Here is a 5908-nt window from a genome sequence, read left to right on the forward strand (position 1 = left end):
GGGGAACAAAGCTGCCGGAAAATTCCAAAGGGGGTCTGGGTTTGCTGATAACATACAAAATGTTTCACAATGTTTTACAACAGGGTGTAGATTCTGGTCAATAGTTTCTGGTAATCATTCTGTTTGAGCACTATCTGGCTATCTGGCTCAATTTACTCTTTTACTCTCTGTTTGGGGCTGTTTCCTGGAACAGCTTTAAGGGCTTTGTTCCCATTACTGGGAGGGAGACCTTAGGGAGTTGAGATAAAACAGACAGCTTAAAAAAATGTCCATTCTTTCACAAGGAATAATTCTCCCTCAAAGCCATCAGAGGACACATGGCTCTTTTGACACCCAGATTTTGGACTTTGGACCTCCAAAACTATAATAATAATTTTCTCTTATCTCAAGCCACCCATTTGTGGTGACTTATTAAGGCAGCCTTGGGAAATGAATGAAACCAGATAAGATCTGCCTCAAGAGATTATTTTGAAGCTCAACCTTGAATAATAATAAGTAGTCATCCAGAGGAAGATCCAGGAAAAGTGCACTGCAGACAAAGAATAGCATATACAAAGGTCCTGTGGCAGAAATAGCTTGATGTGTTCAAGGAGAATATATAAAACCTGTATGGCTGGACAAAGAGGGAGAGGGGAAAGAATTTGATGAGGAGAAAGATCATGTGGGCCTCAGTAAAGAATTTGGAGTTTGAGAGGGCTAAGTGTGTAGCTTATTGGTAGAGCACTTGTCTAGCATGTATAAAGTACTAGGTTCAATCCTCAGCATGAAATAAAAATAAATAAAATAAAGAATATGGAACTCATTCTACATGTGATAGGATGGTTTCAGGCTTTCTGTCACATGTAGAACAAAATCCAAATTCCTGACTATGAACTAAAAGACCCTCCAAAATCTTACCTGTGCTTTCTACTCTCATTTTCACTTACTTTGTTCCAAGCTCAGTTGCTATTTTCAATAAGCAAAGCTGTACCCACTTTGAGAGTATTTTTATCTTTTGCTTACTCTCTCCTGGAATGTTCTCCCCCCAGACCTTTGCTTGCCAGTCTCCTCCAGATCATTTAGGTATCATCACACACACCCACTTTTCAGAGAGATATATTCTGACTGTGTAGATAATTGTTCTTTTATTTAACCCTGCTTTATTTTTTCATGTCATTCATTGTATATGAATTATTTTGTTAATTCATTCAATTGTTTGATGTCTGTCTTCTTCACATGAGTATAAGATCCATGAGCACAGAAATATTTGTTAGGATTCAAACAAGTTTGCTTAATAGATGCATGAGAAATATGAGTATTCTAAGAACTGAAAAACTACTGAAGAATTTCTGGAAATACATAGTAAGAAGAGGTGAAGGATATGGGAAGTGGTAGAAGGTGAGGAACTTACTGTTTTCAGAATATCAGTTTGGATCATGCTAAGTGAAATGAGCCGATTCCAAAATATCAAAGGCCAAATGTTGTCTACAATATGCAGATACTGACCTAAAACACGGGGTGTAGACAATAGAAGATCATTGGATTAGACAAAGGGGAATGAAGGGAAGGGAGGGGGAATGTGAATAGGAAAGACAGCGGAATAAATCAGACATAACTTTCCTATGTTCATATATGAATACACGACCAGTGAATCTCACCATCCTGTACATCCCCAAGAATGGGAAGTTATACTCCATGTATATATAATATGTCAAAATACACCCTACTGTCATGTATATCTAAAAATAACAAATAAAAATTTTTAAAGGGGATGGGGGTGTGGCTCAGTGGTAGAGCGTTTGCCTTGCAGGTGTGAGGCACTGGGTTAGATCCGCAGCAATGGGTTCAATCCTCAGCACCACATAAAATAAATAAATAAAAAAATAAACACACAAAATGAGGTTATTCAAAAAGAATTTAAAAAGAATATCAATTTGGGGGCTGTGGTTGTGGCTCAGTGGTATAGTGCTTGCCTAGCATGTGTGAGGCACTGGGTTCTATTCTCAGCACCACATATAAATAAATGAATAAAATAAGGATATATCAACATCTAAAATAAAATTTTTAAAAAAGAATATCAATTTGGACCAAGTGTGGTGGCACACACCTATAATCCCAGCAGCTCAGGAGGTTGAGGCAGGAGGACAGAGAGTTCAAAGCCAGCCTCAGCAACTTAGTAAGGCCCTAAGCAACTCAGCAAGACCCTGTCTCTAAATAAAATATTTTTAAAAAGGGCTGGTGATGTGGCTCAGTGGTTAAGTGTCCCTCAGTTCCATTCCCAGTACAAAAAAAAATCAATTTCGATGTGAAATTGCAGTGAGCCAACTGTGTACTATAGGAGACTATTCATTCAATAATATGTATTAACCACCTGCCATGTGTCAGGCACTGCTGGGGATCTTTCAGTGAGCAAAACAGGCAAAAATTTTTGGAGTTTGCAGTCTAGTAGGGACTAGTCATCTAGCTATTGAGAGGATGATGGAAGTTTTTATGAGAGGAGACAGTGGAGACAGAGAAAAGAGATTAGATTTGAGATGTGCTTTTTTTCTAGGCATGTAGGATAGACAGAACTTGGTGATAGATAGGATACTTTAGACATCATTTCTTCCACAAAGCCTTCTCCCCTCTATTAGATCAGGTATCACAGCACCTCGTTTTTCCCTATTGCTGCATATCCTGTAATGCAAATATTCATTTATTGTCTGTTTTACCTGTAATTTTATTTTTATTTTTAATTAATTAATTAATCAATTAATTAATTAATTTTTTTTTTTTTGGTACTGGGGATCGAACCCAGGGGTGCTTAACCACTGAGCCACATCCCCAGCTCTTTTTTATATTTTATTAGAGACAGGGTCTCGCTGAGTTGCTTAGGGCCTCACTAAATTGCTGAGGCTGGCTTTGAATTTGTGATCCTCCTGGTTCAGCCTCCGGAGCCACTGGGATTACAGGCATACTCTGGGTTTTACCTGTATCTTTGTCATATCATACCAAAACCCGTGGCATAATGCCTGTAACAGAACAGGTACAAAACACTTATTAAGTGGGGCACAGTGGCTTACACCTATAATCCCAGAGGCTTGGGAGGCTGAGACAAGAGGATCACAAGTTTAAATCCAGCCTCAGTAACTTAGCGAGGTCCTAAGGAACTCAGCAAGACCCTATCTCTAAATAAAATATTTTAAAAAGTGCTGAGGATATGGCTCAGTAGTTAAGTGCCCCTGGGTTTAATTCCTGGTACAAATTTTTTTTTTAAAAAACCCACTTAATAAATAAATAAACTAATACATTCATCTCTCAGTATTTCAGAATCCGCTGCAGAAATACAAATCTGCTGATGTTCATGCCCCTTAAATAAAATGGCATTGTATTTGCATATAACCTATATACATTCTCCCATATTCTTTAAATCATCTCTAGATTACTTATAGTACCTAATACATTATAAATGCCATAGAAATAGCTTTTATACTGTATTCTCTTATTGTATTAGAAAATAATGGCAAGAAAAAATGTCTACATATGTTCAGTAGAGATAAAATTTTTTCCAAATTATAAATTCCAATTTCAAATTTGGTTGAATCTATGGATATAGAACATGCAGACATGGAGCATGAATGGTATTATTATTTAATATTAGTAATATTTATCATTGAGTAAATTTACTAAATATATAAGCCAGGTCCTTTATCAAGGTAATTTTCATTGCCCACCCAGCAAAGATCTCTTTTGTTAAATCTGTTGTGGTTTTAATTTGACCTTTCACTGATGCAAAAAAATTCCATTCTACATTAATATGAGCCTCTATTTAAGGTATGAAAATACTTGTGAAAGACTGGAAAATAACATTGCCTCATGTGACAGTTTCACCTGATAAAACACTACAGTGTCGGAAAATTAACTTTGAAGTTATATATGTCATGTCAGAGAGACATTTAAAGAAATCAAACATCCGATCTGGCTGTTATGACATTTAGAAAATCAGTGACCAGAAGCACTCTACATCTTTAGGTAATGATCAATGGAATTTTTTGTTTGTTTGTTTTTTTGGTACCAAGGATTGAACCCAGTGGTGCTTAACCAGTGAGCCACATCCACAGCCTCCTTTTTTGTGGGGGGAATACTGGGAATTGAACTCAGGGGCACTCGACCCCTGAGCCATATCCCCAGGCCTATTTTGTATTTTATTTAGAGACAGGGTCTCACTGAGTTGCTTAGGGTCTCATTAAGTTGCTGAGGCTGGCCTTCAACTTGTGATCCTCCTGCCTCAGCCTCATGAGCCACTGGGATTACAGGCATGTGCCACCACGCCCAGCATCTCTCCACATTTCTATCTAAAATTTCTAGTACTATAGAACTTCTTCACTTACTCAGTGGAAGATCAAAGGTCAGTTATCAGAGGCCAACATTAGGTGATTGGTTTCAAATCTACATTTCTATTATAAACTAATATGCATAAATGGCTTGAGTTCTTCAGTTCATGATCAAAAGAATTATATGCAAACCCAGTAATTCTGGTTTTAGTGGACACGAAGACCCTATAGGAGCAAATTCAGTTAGGTAACAGGATGAATCTGGCTCATGAACATTCAGGTCCTCTTTCCCTTTCTCTAGCCAAAGCTTTCTAAGCACTCCCCTCTCCTATGTGTGACAATGGGCAATCAGAAAAGGAATCACCCAGCTGTTCCCTGGTGCCACACAACAATTATACCCAGAAGCACTTTGTCTGATTCTCAAAGGATAATTAGCAAAAAAAAAAAAAAAAAGGGCTGGGTACTCTATAACCAAGATCACCACATAGCAAAATATCCCCCCAACACAAAATTCCAGTTTGTCTCAGCCCAGATTTCCTGAAATCCTACTGTTATGGAGTTGGGGCCTCCATAAAACTGAGGTACCATGAAGAACCCCCTCTTCCAACCCTGATTCTTGCAATCAAGTCAGAAAGATTCCAGACATATTGCTGAGAGTAATAGGAATGAGGTTATTGAAGGGATAGGAAAGGGGAAAGGGGACACTTAAGGGAGAGAGTGGGTCCTCTCAGAGAGGAGTGAGACAATGTGCCTCTCCTGCACTCCAGTTTTATTGGGGATCCCAGAGAAGTTTCCAGAGGGTCCCACCCAGGTCCACGCCTTGACTTGAAAAAAATATTTTTGTAGTTGTAGATGGACAGAATGCCTTTATTCTATTTGTTATGTGGTACTGAGGTTCAAACAGTGCTTCACGCATGCTAGACAAGCACTCTACCACTGAGCCACGCCCCAGTCCCCACCCCTTGACTTTTAACTGACAGCAGGGTGACTTCAGACCTTCAAGTCCCCACTGTCATGGCAACCCTACATCACCGTGGCCCATGTTGACTGGTTCTAATTGGATTTGTAACCATACATTCCTACAAGTTTTATGGTTAAGAGGAATATCCTTATATCCCAGAGTTTCAGGATCTGGTCACAAAAGTCTCTTTCAGGGTAACTTGGGTTCCTTTTATTAATATTATTTTGGGCTTGTATTTCTCCTGCAGTGAACAGATAGTTTGCTGAAGAATGTGATTTATCTTGTCCACTTAGGCCAGGCAGAGCTGCAAGTGAATTTCTTCTTGGAAAAGAAAGCATGTGGCAGGTCAGCACTGTGGGCCCATTTTATAGAATTATTCTCTTAACCTCAAGTACCCACCATTCACATCTGTCAGTCTCTTAACACTATCCACTTCATAAAGCATTCCTAGATTGGTGAAAGGAGAGTGAATGGTTTCCCTAGCTTCCTTTCTTTTGTCCCACCACACAACCGAAATAGCCATGAGTCCATAGAAAACGACCTAATTTGCATGTTATTTTTAACATTAATTATTCTGGCATCTGTGTGTCAAAAACCTGTGCTCAAAACAAAGAGATATCATGTGCATTGAGAGGAATATAACATCAGTTCCCTG

The sequence above is a fragment of the Sciurus vulgaris genome (assembly GCF_902686455.1).
Source record: "Sciurus vulgaris genome assembly, chromosome: X".
NCBI lineage: Eukaryota > Metazoa > Chordata > Mammalia > Rodentia > Sciuridae > Sciurus > Sciurus vulgaris.